The sequence below is a fragment of the Agelaius tricolor genome, unplaced genomic scaffold, assembly GCF_023055355.1.
Source record: "Agelaius tricolor isolate 1412-34295 unplaced genomic scaffold, bAgeTri1.0.p SCAF_2, whole genome shotgun sequence".
NCBI classification, from domain to species: domain Eukaryota; kingdom Metazoa; phylum Chordata; class Aves; order Passeriformes; family Icteridae; genus Agelaius; species Agelaius tricolor.
In genome coordinates this window covers 8,059,924-8,074,132 of record NW_027269262.1, presented here as the reverse complement: position 1 = coordinate 8,074,132, position 14,209 = coordinate 8,059,924, and the positions used below count along the sequence as shown (strand labels likewise).

At 49.1% G+C, this 14,209-nt stretch overlaps 1 protein-coding gene and 1 long non-coding RNA gene across 3 annotated transcripts in view; both read left to right on the top strand.

The window, feature by feature from the left end:
- The window catches only part of LOC139602331 (uncharacterized), a 94,182-nt gene extending 85,942 nt beyond the window's left edge, over positions 1–8,240 (top strand). The window contains exons 6-7 of the long non-coding RNA XR_011683178.1: positions 628–837; positions 8,077–8,240. This is a non-coding gene — a long non-coding RNA (uncharacterized lncRNA). The remainder of the gene's footprint in view (positions 1–627; positions 838–8,076) is intronic.
- A 2,886-nt stretch (positions 8,241–11,126) lies between these two features.
- Positions 11,127–14,209, top strand: part of HIVEP1 (HIVEP zinc finger 1) — a 128,179-nt gene continuing 125,096 nt past the window's right edge. Inside the window, exon 1 of one of the 2 annotated variants that reach the window (XM_071452048.1) lies at positions 11,127–11,409. The gene's annotated coding sequence lies outside the window, so the exon portion shown is untranslated. Of the gene's footprint in view, positions 11,410–12,537; positions 12,683–14,209 lie in introns of those variants that run through there. The other variant, XM_071452029.1, reaches the window with a different exon arrangement.

Sequence of the window (14,209 nt, the reverse complement as noted above, 5' to 3'; positions counted from 1 at the left end):
ATGGGCTGCTCTGTAGTTTCTAGAATATTTCAGACCTCCTCCATTCGGACACGTTAAGCAGCTGCCAGTCTCTAGAGATCAGGGCATGATGGGCACTTGTGGTGGCCAGAGTTTAGTGTGAATCAGATGCATTTTCTCTGAAGCAATTTCAGAAGCTGAAGCTGTCCTTGTCCTCTCCCTGGATAATCTCCTCCTGACAGTGGTCATGAATCATCCTTGAATAACTCTTCCATAGAGATGGTTTTGACATTCTGTTGAGTCATCTGTGCAATCTGGGAGGGTTTGCTGTATGCTGGCTCCACACCTGCATTTTCCAGAACAAGCCAGTGGGAAATGGCCCGTGCAGTCACTCATGGTGTCCTGCACTGCACTGCACTGCAGTACCATGCACTGTTCTTGGTCATCCCCCGTCTCTTTCCAAAGGTAATGCAGCTTTTGCAGCATTCTTGTTTTCCAGGTTTTAGCTAAGCCAGGTCATAAGCACATGTTTACTGTGGGGCTGTCTCTGCTGGTTGAAGTTAGTGCCTCTGAGAGGTACTGGTGACTGTTCAAGCACAGAGGTCTCCATTCCCACTGATCAACCAGCAGGTGGAAATGTGTTTACATACACCATTTGCTTCTTTACAGAATTAACTCAGTTATGTCAAACCACTGAAGAAGGCAGTCTGAACTAGCCCATGTGCAGTGGAGCAGCTCAAGGAGTGTCCATGCAGAGAAGGAGCTGTGAACTTCAGGTGGGACTTGGACACACACAATCACAGCTGAAAAAGTAATGTAAGAATAAGACATCTATCCACAGCCTGGAAATCCATCTGACTTCAACATGGTCCATTTGAGGTAATGGTAGCACATGGACAGGATTTTAAATATTAAAAAATTCCAACATAAACTAAATTAAAACCTAATTACACAAACTTGCAATGAAGAGGGAAGAAGGAACATAATAACTGAACTCTATTAAGGGATTTGCATTTGTACAGGAACATTTGCAAAACTAAATGTTTTAAAAATTGTTTCAGATAATTTGGCCAGGAATGATTATCACATAAAATCAGACTGTAAACACTGAGAAAACTAAATTAAGCTGAGACATGAGGTAAAGTAAGATATTAATAAGAATCATCATTTCATATTTTGTACACTTTTTTTCAACAGCCCTGAAATGTCTTACTGCAGGATAATTAGAATATAATCTTGTTCCAGGAAATCCAGCACTTGCAAGTCCAGCCCTGTGTGTGTTTGCCTTTAAGTCTGTCTGCACATTGCTTGGAATAACCTGACTGATGTGTCAGATACTCACTAGTATCTACTAGAGAGCAGGGACAAGGCAAACAGCACTAATTTTTCAGTTGATTTTTAACTGAGGAAGAAGTACAGGTGCCACTAAAGACCATAAAAAATAGAGAGGATCTTGGAAAAGTTATTATCCTTATGGAATGGAAAGATCAAAGGGAGAATCAATTTGGGGAAAACAGTCTAAAAGTGAGCACAACGGGTAGTAGTAGAAGTACAATGCATTATTGCAAATTAAAAAAAAAAAGAAAGAAAGGATGTAGAGGATGTTGGAAGTGGAGAACAACTCTTTCCAGATTTATAATTATTTGTAGACAAGCAAACTTGGAAGTCCTTGAATAGATTTTAAAGTAGCCTGGAAGCAAATTGGAATGCAGGCCATATTATCTGGAGCTTGAAACTTTTGCTTTAAAGTACTTGCAATCCCTTTATTGCAGCTGTGTCTTTCTTTAACTTCCTAATCTTTTGCTTGCTTTGTGACATCAGATAGATTTTTAGAGTTAAGGTCTATTCCAAGCCTTAGAGGTTCTAAAATCAGAAGCCAGATGTCTGGAAATGGAGAGGGGGTTTAAGAAACAGAGAATTAACATAGTGACATATAGGTTGACATACAAGTTGTGTGTGTATATATATATATATATATACACACACATTTATATACACACACATGTGTATGTTTGGCAGTTTCTTTTGCTCATTCTCTCCATCAGGGTGCTGAGAACACTTAACAGTTCTCAATAAACCTGGCCAGCCCCAGCTGGGACCTCCACCCAACCACCTTAAAAGGGAGCAGAGCCCCTTTTTAGTTCAGCTGGGGACTGTCAGCCTTTGCTTGAGTTGTTGGGGGGCATTTTGGTCTCCAACTCAGCCTGTCTAGGGCTTGCTATGGACACCTTTTCTCTGGAACTCATTGTCTGGACTGGTTTCCCAGACTAAACTGGGCACTGTCTCATCATCATGGCCCTACTATCACTGGACCTGACTTATGAACTGGCTTCCTGATTCTGCCTTCCTGGTTTGATCTTGGATCTGCCCTGTCAGCATGCTTTTGCCTTACGGTCTGGACTCTCGGTTGCTATCTCTCAGCCCATCCTGCTTGGCTCCCTTGAGGCTGAGGGGAAGGCTATGGGGTCAGCTCAGTTCCTGGCTTGCCATCCCTTGGAGAAAAGACCTGGATTTGATGCTCTCTCTTCTGCTTTCGTCAAGTGTGTGTGTGAGTGCACAGAGGTGAGGTACTGTGCTGTCACAGTGACAGAGGGTGGTGGCTCCTACCCACTCTACAGAAGTGCTATAACTGAAGCCATCTTTTTGCCTAAGGAGGAAGGAACTGTTGTTAACTGTCTACTCTTCCCCTGGAAGCAAGAAAGCAGCAGAATATACAGCAGAAGGCAGTGATATGGAATAGAAGTCTCTGGCAGCATTGCTATATTATCTGCACCACGGGAGGAAAATCTAGATAATGGTTTTATTTTCAGATGTGAAGATCTGTGGTTCAGATTTAGCTAGAGGACTTTGCCCACAAATATAGATAATCCTCTATTCAGTGTTTCACTTCACTGCAAAGCCTTGCTTGTCTAGGTAAGAAATGTGCACTGGCATGCTTCTTGTGTTTCCGGAGCTCAGTGTTCAGGTCACACTCGGTAATTCTTATCTCTCAGGCTGATCCACCTGTGTTTTACAGGGCAAGGGGACTGAGATTCTGCAGTAAGATTCCAGAATCACCTTTTGATCACTTTTGTCACTGCATTCAACCAACTCCACAATATCAAGGAATGTTTTTGGCCTCAGTAGCAACAGAGCTGGGCAGCAGGTCCCAAATTTGAAAACAAGAAGCCACTATTTGTATTTCCATGTCTTCTCTGTGCTTCCACTGGGAGATGCTTAACAGGTATCCACCAAATGGTCAGCCCACAGGGAAGAGGAGGGAGGATGATAGAGAAATGAGTGAAGGAAGCTTCAATCCTTCCTTTCCTAACCTGCAACTTCTCAAGATACATCCAGTTTGGGAAAATAAAAAGATGGAACACGGTGTCTCCTCACACAGTCTGGGTAGAAAAAGATGCTTTGAAACTGGGAGAGAAGTAGTGTGGAGAACAACTGGATAAGGAGACAAAACACAGTGGGAAGACAGGCCCTGGGAATTGGAGTAGAGAATGAAGAAGTTAAAAAGTGGAAAGGGTATATTAAAAAGTTTATATGCAGCCTGTGGGACAAAAAGGGGAGATACAAAGGTAGGTGCCATGACTTTGGCCTCCATAAACCAGACTGAATTATCCTGTTTACTTTATCCTGCAGTCCCCAGCAGTGGAGTGAAGTGTTTCTGCATCTCTTGGTTTGTGTGAATAATATGTTCTTGGCATCAGCTTTGGTTTTAATGTGATTGGTTTTTAAACATAATTAGAAGTGTTTTTACAGCTTTGTGTATTTCTGTTTAAGAGACAACAAAAAGTAATGCACAGATATGTTTTTTAGCAGAGAAAGATCTCTAAAACATTACACCAGAATGGCACTACTCTCTTGATAATAAGAACATGCATGGTGGATCATTGCAGAATTGGCTTTGAATGTTTGCCAGCAAAGCCTCTGACTCAACAGAAAGCACAACCTGTGGTTTGTTAGCCCCGTTGACCTCAGTGCCTTGTTGTGCAAGCTGTTCACAGGATCAGATACCCCAAAATGGAGCCTTAAATGGGGGAGGAGTTGTTCAGTAATGTTTCAATTTTGAACTTTCTTGATTTAGTAAAATTCACTTTCCTTTTTCATTTGAGTTTACTGTGGAGGCTACAGTAAGATCATCAGGGACTCCAGGAATGCATGGTCCCACTAAGCCAAGGGGATAATACATATGCTCAAATGATGCCTGTAAAACTTGATACAAGAACCCCTTAAGCACATGCTCTGGTTTTCTGAGAGTGCATTAGTGGGACTTAACAGACACACAAATTCTTTCCTGAAGATAGGCGCAGGAAAAATTACTCCACAAAGGAAATGCCTCTCCATAGAGGGACTCACAGCTGTGCTGTGTACTCTTACCCCTCACTGCACTCTGGTGCCTGAAGCCTTTGGGGAGCTGAGCTGTTCTTCACAGGCTTGTCTCCTATCTGTGTCCAGCATCTGCCTCATGTGGCTTGGTTTTCTTTATCTTAACTGGCCTGGCCTCCATGCTGGATTTCTTCTGGACAAGCAGACAAACCCAGTACTTTTAAGAAGTGAGTGCACACCGTTTTTGGGGCTTATGGGCTGACTGGCTGCTCCTCCTGTAGCATTTCTATGGCAATAATATGATCTAAGTATCTTGAAGGAACTTTGACAATTTAAGCCAGTGGAGTATTCAATATCTTAATTTCTGCTTTTTCTTGTGTTTCCATGAGCTTATCTGCAAGCTTAACAGTGCATCAGTGTCAGATTCTACTTTCCACAAATGTACACACATTTAATTCACCCGAATGTTTGTTCCACAGTTTGGTCAAAATAATATATAAACCACATTTTTGTGACTTAAAAAAGGCCTTACCACTTGCTATAAAGACAAGGCTGGGGAATGATTCACCTCTGAAGGAAATAGTGTGCTGTTTCTGTTGTACCACTTCTTAAGCCAACAGACAAACAGCTTTGAGACCTGCTGCTGCACCCTAGAACATGTTTTGATGTTGCCTTTCAAGTGTTTAAACAGAAGATAGAGTCAGTTGTGAAATGTCTTACTCCTTTTTGATGAAAAGGAGCTTCAACTGGACTGTGATGAAGCCATGGCACAACTTTCTAGAAGGAGTGCAATGTGCAGCTGGAGCTGAAGAAGTCGGTGTGGAGGCTGCCAAGCCAGACTGGAGCAACAGCTTGGGTCAGGGGCAAACAGGAGTGGGTGTTGCAGCCATCAGCTGCCATCAGCTAATCCATGAAAAACCAAGCCCAAATTATTTCTGTCCTAACTGCAGTGAGAAGCCAGCTTTGACCCATGTTTCTTATTCATATCACTCTAGTTCTCCTTCATCTGTCATTCCTCTGTCTTGTACGCCATGTGGGTAATTGTTTATCAGTGTGTGAAAATGGGTAAGGATGCAGTCATACTGCTGTGATAGGACTTTTGGAAAATGAGATCCATGGCTTTTACAGTGTTGGCCTTGTGAAATTTTGGTACAGCTGCAAGATTCCAAGAGCTGTGTTTTCAACTTGCATTTGTTTCCTACAGTGTGTTTTTAAAATTATCTATACTCCTCAGCACTGGAGCTTGACCTTCTTAGCCTTAGACTAAAAAGATTTATAAAATCACTGGCCACAACTAGAGAAAATGATTTTTCAGGAGACCCCATAAACAGGGAAATTACATAGAACCACAATAATTCAAAGCAAAGCCATATGTTTAATTATTGTTGTAGCCATTTGGATTTAAGGATGACTGAACATCTTTAAATGATAGAGCATGGCTTACAAAGGTGAGCTGTGTGGTTTGTGATGCACCACTGCAAATATTCTGTGTACTATTTGAACGCCACTTCACAGTTCTGAGGAATATAAAGGCTAAAGGAACTTGAAGCTTTGTTGTTGATCTGTACCTAGTGATCTGCAATATGCCTACAAAGTAAACATTCCAGTCATCAAATAAATTTTAATATATTTGAGAGTTTTCAATAGGATGGGGATTATTTTCTCCTTTGTGGACTTCTTCTGTTCATAACTGTACCGGGAAGGAGGCAAGGAAAAACATTTCCACAGAAAATAACTCTGTTTTGCTTATTTCTTTTTAACCCTGCAACCTTTGAGCTGCTTAGCTAATTTAACGTGCTCAAAAAGTGATATTTAAAAGAACTCTCCCACACATGTCTGTCGCAAACAATACTAGAGGGCCACTGAATGGCAAAAATACTTGGGGAAGAAAGCATGGGTTGGAATGCTTTTTAATCATTCAGATATGTTAAAATGTTTGTGGTCAAATCTAAAGAAAGAGCATACCACTGGAGGCATCTTGGCAAGGTGCACTTGTGTTAAGTGCCTCATGTGTCTCCTGTTTCTTTAACTGATAAAATAAAAGGCTTAGGAAAAAATGCTGGCAAGCCACATCATATTTAAATGAACAGTTCAGAACCTAGAGCAACTGAGAAAGAAAGATCAGAGTGAACTGGTGGGGTGAGGTAAAAAGGAGATGCAGTGGAAAATATGAGCAACTTCATGAAAAAGTTCAGAAACCTGTCTAAATCAGAAGCAAAAATACCAGGGTGGAAGGGACTAAAAGGGCTGTGAAAGTGCAGAGCCTGCTGACCTATAGAGAAGCAGCTCTTTGTGAAAAGACAGAAGCAATTTTCAGTGGAAAGCCAAAAGCTCTGGGACTTGCTTTTCATGGGTACATCTACACTAACTTCAGAGCACCGGCCCAAGCTCAAACTTGCCTCATGTTTGGACGCAAGACTCTGCTCAGGGCCTTGGGTGAGCTCCATCTCTGGGAGGAGGTGGGGAGTCTGTGCTGGCCCAGCCCTTTAATATAACCCAAATGGTATCCTACCATGCACTTCAGAGGAGCCTTTGCTTTCTCCCAAATCATCTATTCCGGAGCTCATAATTCTGTTTGGCAATTATCTCCCTCCTGGAAGTGCTTAATGTCACATCCCACAAAACCCTGCTAGAAGTGTGGTGTGCTGAGTACGAGGCATTCACAGCTTGCCAGTGGTCCAGCCTGCTCCTTATCGTGCTAAGGGCAGGTCAGCAGCAGGGCCACACCATCTGCCTGCCACTGGGGCTTCCTCTTGGACAAACAGGCAACAGTGGTTCAACGAGTACAATTTTAATTATTTTTTGTTTTCCTCCTTAGACTTTGGCACGCCATCATGAATGGTTTGGCCAGACAGGGAGTGGGGTCAGCCTGGGAAGTGCTGAGGGTGCCTCCCTGTCTCTTGGCCTGTGCAGGTGTCTCTGCAGGAAGGATGCTGCATGAGGTGTGGGCTCGGCACTGGTGTCACCAGGGCTTGCAGTACCGAAGGACACCTCACAGGGACTCTGTCAGAAGGTGCTCTTCTCCTTTGCTCTGTGGCTGGTCTCTTGCCTGATCTCTGTCCCGTGACCAGCCACATGAGGCCTCATGTGCAAGGAGGAAAGAAGGCTGATGTCAGGCTGTGGTGGTGGTGGTGGTAAAAGTAGGGTTGAATTAGGATTTCTTCCCCTGCCTCCATGAGCTGTCTTATGATTACCCCTGGGGAAGCACCCTAGCAGCTGGGACTCTTCCAAAGAGGGAAAAGGACAAAAAGCCACCAAAAGAGATTTTAGCATGGCCTCTTAAACACAGGTATTCTTGTCTGAGATGCTCTGATATCATTTAGATGAACATGATATGAATAAGTAGATATGGTATCAGTGATGTTGAAGTTCATTGAAATGTTTGGTTAATAATACCTGGAAAAAAGGTGAAGCTCTGTCAGTGAACTGTGCCCTATATCACGTGATTAATCTGAAGCTGGACAGATTTGTACCTTTTCCTGGCCACATGATTACCAGGTACCAGGTACCACCACACAGAGCTGCAGTGTATTCGCATAAATAAAAAGGAAGATTGTGCCAAAATTCTTCGATGGAACAGTTTGCATTATTTAATGCCAGTTTCTCCAAATCAGAAAGAACTGAGCCCACTTATGGGACAATGAAAAGCAACCCATCCTCAGGACATCCTGAGAAGGGGGGAGATGAAGGATATTGCCATGCAAAGTGTCCCAATGAAGACCAGCTTCCTGTTTGGAGCTGCAGGCTGTGAGGAGCAGTGCATGACCAGGTCCCTGTGCTCTTGCCTTTGCCTACCTCCAGGAAAGCGTCTGGCTGCTGCTGACAAGGGAGAGCTGTGAGTATCTGGGGTGACAGCTACTGCTACAGAAAAGGGGAAAATGACCTCCCCTCACATCAGCGGTTGCTGCCCTATCTCTCCAGGCCCGCTGCAGGAGTGGCAAGCCCTAGAAAAGCTCTAAGCACACACTGGTACCAGGTAAGCCAAGATCCTCTGACTTTTATATGTAGTGCTCAATGAGAAGCCTCAGAGCATAAGCTAATAGACAGCAGTTCTTTTAGTGAAACCTTTATGTTAATTCAATACAGACTACTTATGGAATTTCCCTTCTCTGAGAAAATCTCAACTTCTATAGAGAACAGCACTCAGTCTTGTTCTTTTTCTTTTCAGAACTTCAGAAGTTCCCTTGAAAATTCCCCGAAGCCTTAATAATAATGATTCTCAGTTGCATGTCAGGATGTAATGTACAATGTAAAGTTTTCACATTTGACGCTCAGCATAGTTAAATTTACCACAGTGCTTCACATTCAATTTATCCCAAGAATTCTATCAAAATCACATAGTGTTCAACTAGAGATTTATCATGGGGTGCTTAACAATGAATTATTCAAGACTACCTAATGTATCGTGGTTTCTCAAGAGCCTAATGTTTGTATGTGTGTACATTTATACATAAAATACCTGTGAGCCATTACAGAAAACCAGTTTCTGAATGAGGTTTCAAGAGTAAAACTAGAGGATGTTTAAAAATAGGTGTCCTCCTGAAAATACAGTGGAGTTTTAGAGAGAAGAAAACCTCAATAATCTTCCCTGTTCAGCTATACACATAGTCATTTAAAGAGGATATATATCCTGCAGGACTCCTTTTAGGTGAAATTTTATAAGTATCTAAATTCTTCAGTGAAGGTGGTGTGGGGTTTTTTTTTCCTATATGCATATTGATGTGGCGTTTTAAATCTCGCTGAAAAGTTTTAAAGAATTTCCCTCATTTGCAGGTTTGAGAAGATTACTCTGTGCCTCCTACTAGCAATCATCTACAGTATTTTTCCCAAAGTGCTTTACTGAGTGGGTAAGCACTTCCTTTTTACTGATGGAAAAACAGACAAAAAAAGATGAAGTGGTCTGCCTGGGATAAACAGCTTGGTATGCTGCCTTTTCAAAGCCCTTAGGATTGCATTTTTTACCTGGCCAGGGGGCAGCCTGCTGGAACGACACTGAACTGTGCTCAAGGCAGTCCTTTGGCCCTTAGCTGTGCTCGCTGTAGGGGAACAGGCTGAGGAGAGTCCCCAGCTCACAGCTGCCTCTTTGGCTGCTTTTTCAGGTGGCCCTGGAAATAACCCCAAGGGGCCAGACTTTCAGTTCTTGGTTTTGTCCTCTGACCCAAACTGACTTTGGGATGACTGGTTTTATGTTCAAGGGAGGATCAGCTGCCACCATATGATACACATCCCTGAGGACCTGTCTCCTCTTTGACACCTCATTGAGTCTTTCTTGTTAAGACAGTTGTGCTTGTCTGCAGAGGAAGGGCACTTATTATATTCCTGTGCACATAGGTGCGGTGAGAGGGCTGGATTTTCACTGATGGGTGGGAGGAAGTTTGACTACTTCTAGCAGAACAAACCTTTCCTGCAGGCTGCAGGGGGGTTGCTATGGTCTCATTTCAACTTGCAGGCTGGAGCATCTATTTTGAACTTACTCAGGTCCTTGTGAAAAAATTCCTTTTGGCACCAGCAGCAGCTGTGATGGCTCCTTCTTCCTAAGGCATCTTGTGAGGAAGGGCCAGCATCTGATGCTTTCTCTTGATGACTCTGGTGATCAGGATGTGAGGCTTTCAGACAATGAGTAGCAAAGAAGGATCTTGATGCTATGTGTCCCAGAGGCCTGCAGGACAGACTTCAAGGGACAGCTGAGCGGAACAGGTAGAGGCTCAGACCTAGCTTCAGAAGTTGCATGGTCCTGGGTTTGTGTCTGGTCAGACTTGGTACACTAATTTAAGCTTATGGCACCTGTAGGATCATATTCATGCTGATGTGTTTAGGATAACAGTAACTCTGTTCTTCAGCAAGTCAGAATCCCAAGTCTAAAAGCCAGACAAAGGAAGAACAAGGTGGGGGAGGGGGGGACAGACAAGGGAGAAGACAAGCACTGTCTCTAACAATAAAGAATCATCTTTTGCTTGTCCAATAGGAGCAGAAGAACACATTTCTCCTGAAGATACTCTTTGAGGGTCTGATTTTTCCATGAATCTCCAGTTCAGCAATGAATACTATCTCTTGCCCTAACCACCAGTTGCAAACTAGCCAGGGATTTCACTTACATTTGCCTCCCGTGCTGCCTCTGGGCAGGACATAGGACAGGTTACCCACAGCAGAGAACCTGCCACCACTGTAAGCTGGAAGTGTTCTCAAGGTATAATTTAAGTGAACTCAAGAGGAAAAATAGCCCAGAGACAGCGCCTGTGGCCAAAAGCTCAGGCAGAAGTGGTGTCATGTCAGCCCACAGCATGCAGCGAGCTACTCTGCATCTTCCTGCCTTGGTTTCTCTCCTGTGAAATGGGGACTAAAATACTCATCTGTCTTACAAACATGATTAAATGTAGGTTGAAGGAACTCCCGGTAAAAACCTTGAAAACTCTGAGAATGGTGGTCCTGTTCACTTAAGGCAGGATCTGGTCCGGACACTGAACTCCAAAGGGAAGGACATAGAAGGGCCAAGGTGCTCACAGCTGAGCACACAGACTGCCAGGGGAGTGCAGGCACGGGAGGAGGGAGAACACGGAGGTGATGCAAGACACATTTATTTGGGTTTGTTTGCTAAAGACATCACGTACTGGATTCAAAAGCAAAACCCGATTGAAAACCCGAGTGGCAATGAAAAGCTGCCAACACTGCTCTGTCGGGGAGTTTGGGTGAAAAAAAAAAAAAAAGAAAAAAAAAAGGAAAAAAAGAAAAGAAATGCCAAATTCCTCTCCTCAGTACCCAAAACCCAGCTCGGGCCCCCTCGCCTTTTGGAGGGCGGCCCAGCGCTCGCTTGCCAGTGGTGCGGGAGAAGGGAGGGCAGCCCTCGGCCGGGCAGGGTGACCCGGCACGGAGAGCGCACACACAGACAGACACACACGTGTGTGCTGTGCACACACACCCCCGCAGCTGATGCAGGAAACCAACAGCGGCAGCACAGCCCCCACCGGCAAAACCCGCGTCCCGGGCCAAAAAAGGGGCGCCGCGGCGGAGAGCACGACGCGCCTCCTCCTCGTATTTCCTCCCCCGCCCACTTCCAGCGGCGGAGGGGCTCGCTGCCGCCGCCGGCTGCCGCCCGGGATGGAAAGTTGTAGCCGCGGCGGGATGCGCGGCGCGGCGGTGAGTTTCCCCGGCGGCGCCGGGGCGCGGCGGGCCGGGCGGGCGGGGGTGCGGGGAAGCCCGTCCGGGCGGGCGGCAGGGAGGAACCTCCGGGATCTCCGCGTCAGCCCCGTCTCTCTGCGTGTCCGTCCGTGTGTGTGTGTGTGCGCGCCCGGCCGTGCCGGTGCCCCGGGGGCCGGGCCCTGCCAGGGGGGGAGCGCGACGCGCACCGTGCAGCGCCCCGAGCGGCGGCGGCGGCTTCGGCCGTCGGGGGGAGGCGCTGCCTCGTGCCGCGCCGAGCGGGGACCCCCTCTGAGGAGACCCCCGGGAGCCGCGGCGGCGAGGTGCCCCCCTGCCTCAGGGCAGGAGCAGGGGCCGGGGCGGTGGCGCCCGGGCAGTCCCACCGGTGAGAAGGAGGAGGAGGAGAAAGAAGAGGGGGAGGAGGCGGCGGAGCAGCAGCAGCGGCGGCCCCCCGGCCGTGCCTCCCCCACCGGGCCGCGAGGAAACCCCCTCGGTGACCCCTCCCCCGACCCGGGGAGGGGGCGGGACCGGGAGACCCGGTGACGTCACTGCTCCGGCCGCGCTTCCTGCAATAGAAAGTGAGAGAAGGTAAAACACCCCCCGCGCTCCCCCCGACGGTGACCGGGGCGCCGGGGGGAGGGGCGGGGCGGGGCGGGCCCGGCGGGGAACGCGGCTCTCCCCGAGGGGACCCCGGCGGATGCGCCGAGCCCGCCCGTCCTCCCTCCCGCCCTCCCTCCCTCCCCCGCCGGGCCCGCCCCGCCTCTCCCGCCTGCCAGGGGAGGCTCCCACTCCCCCGCCCCCCGTTCCCCCGCATTGTGTCCCCCCCCGTCCACCGCCCCACGGCCGAGGGGCAGGGCCGCGATGGGGGCTCCCGAGTGGGACGTGGGGGATGGGGTTCCCGGAGGAGGGGTCTGCTGCCGCGGGGGGCGGGCGCGGCCGGGGGCCGGGGGGCTGCGGAGCGGGGCCGTGCCGGGGGGCGGCGCCTTGGCCGGCCCGGGGGGACGGTGCATGGAGGAGGGGTGGGTGCCGCTGCCGGGCTCTGTGTGTGCGTGTGTGTGCGGGCGCGGTGGCGGCTGTGGCGGCGGCGGCGCTGGGTCATGTTTGTGTTTGAGGTTGTCAAGTGAAGGAGGCTCCCGGCCCCCCCCGCTCCCCCCGCTCTTTCTCCCTCCCTCCCTCCCTCTCCCTCCCGCCGCCGCCGCCGCCGCCGCGCAGGGGTCGCCGCGCTCCCCGCCGCTGCCGCCGCCATCAGCCGCCGCGCCGGCCCCTCCGCCAGGTTTGCAGCGGGCCCCGCGGGGGGCGGGAGGGGGCTCGGGAGGCGCTGCGGGGACGAGGGTGCGGGGCGGGACGGCCGCCCCCCGCCGCCCCCTTCGGCGTGGAGCTGCGGCAGCCACAACACAATGTGTCCTCCACCGGCGGCGGGGGGGAAACGGGCGGGCGGGCGGGCGGGGACGGGGAGGACCGCAGGCCCCGATCCCCCCCTCAGCCCACCGCGCTCCGCCGCGGCCCCTCCGGGACGCGCGGGGACTCCGCGCTCCGGCTGCACCCGCGCTGCCCCCGGGGGTGCCAGTGCGCCCCGGCTCCCCGTGGGTTTGTCCGGGCGTCCCCCCCTCTCCGCCCCGGGTCTGCAGCCGGGGTTTCGGGGGCACTGGGAGGCGCGGAGCCCCGGCCCGGCTCCTCTCGGCCCCGCCGCCGTCCCCGCTGGGTGCCGGGCCGCGGCCGCCCCCCGTCCCTCTGTCCCCCTTCCCCCCCACCCCCCCGCGGCATGTGTGCAGCGCTTTGTTCGGTGCGGCGTTGCAGAGGGGTTTTCCCAGGCTCCTCCCTCTTTATTCATTCATGGATTTTTTGCCTCCCTCCCTTCCCCTTCCCTTCCCCTCGCAGTCCCGCTCGCACATACCCGCGGCTCCCCGGGCCCCGCGGGGCTGCCTCCCGCCCCGCTCCCCCATTTTTGGGTGGGTACGGGGGGATGTGACCGCTGCGATCGCAAAGGCCCGTTTCTCCCTCTCCCCTTTTTTTTTGGTTATTTTTTTTCCCTCGTTCAAGCGAGAGAGGGAATGACTTTTGGCGTGGGTCCTGCCCGGTGTTTCCGCCGTGGCTTTCACACGGCTATCTCTTCCCCGAAGGAGAGGGTCCTGCTGGAGAGCGGGGAAGCTTGGTGGCATTAAAGCGTCAGTAGGATGACATTTGTGCTGCAGGGAAGCGTCGGGAAGGGGCTCCCGATTTATGGAGACACCGGGGGATTTCAAACTCTCGCTTGGAATAACTTGTGTAAAGAAGTGACGGTGTTTATTAGCGTCTTTAAAAACCTCAGCCCAGCCCCAGGGACTTTCCCAGTCGAGCCAAAGGAAAGGGGAGGACCGGGGCTCAGGGAGTGCTGGTCGCTTCAAGCCATCCAGCCACTTTTCTCCATTTCCAGTTCGTGCCTAAGACCTGGAAAATGGACCTGTTACCATAAGGTTTTATTTAATTTCTAAATATTTCTGTTATGCTTGCAGATAAACTGGTATGAGTTAACAGTTTGACAGGCACTGTGCTCTGTTTTGGGTTTTTTCCGTCTTTTTCCTTCAACGTGCGGTAATACCCTAGTGAAGAATCATTCAGTCAGAATAACATTTTCCAGCTTTCCTTTGTGTCAGTTGCAGTAATTTTTTTTCTCCTGTTTGGGTCTTTTTATGCAGCAACAGACAAAAGAAACATTAAAAATTAATGATTATATTCCTTAACAGTATGTAGACTGAAGGGGTGGTTGCAAGTAGTCTATTTTAATTGGGTTTGAATTAAATTTTCTCAAGAACATGGTTGC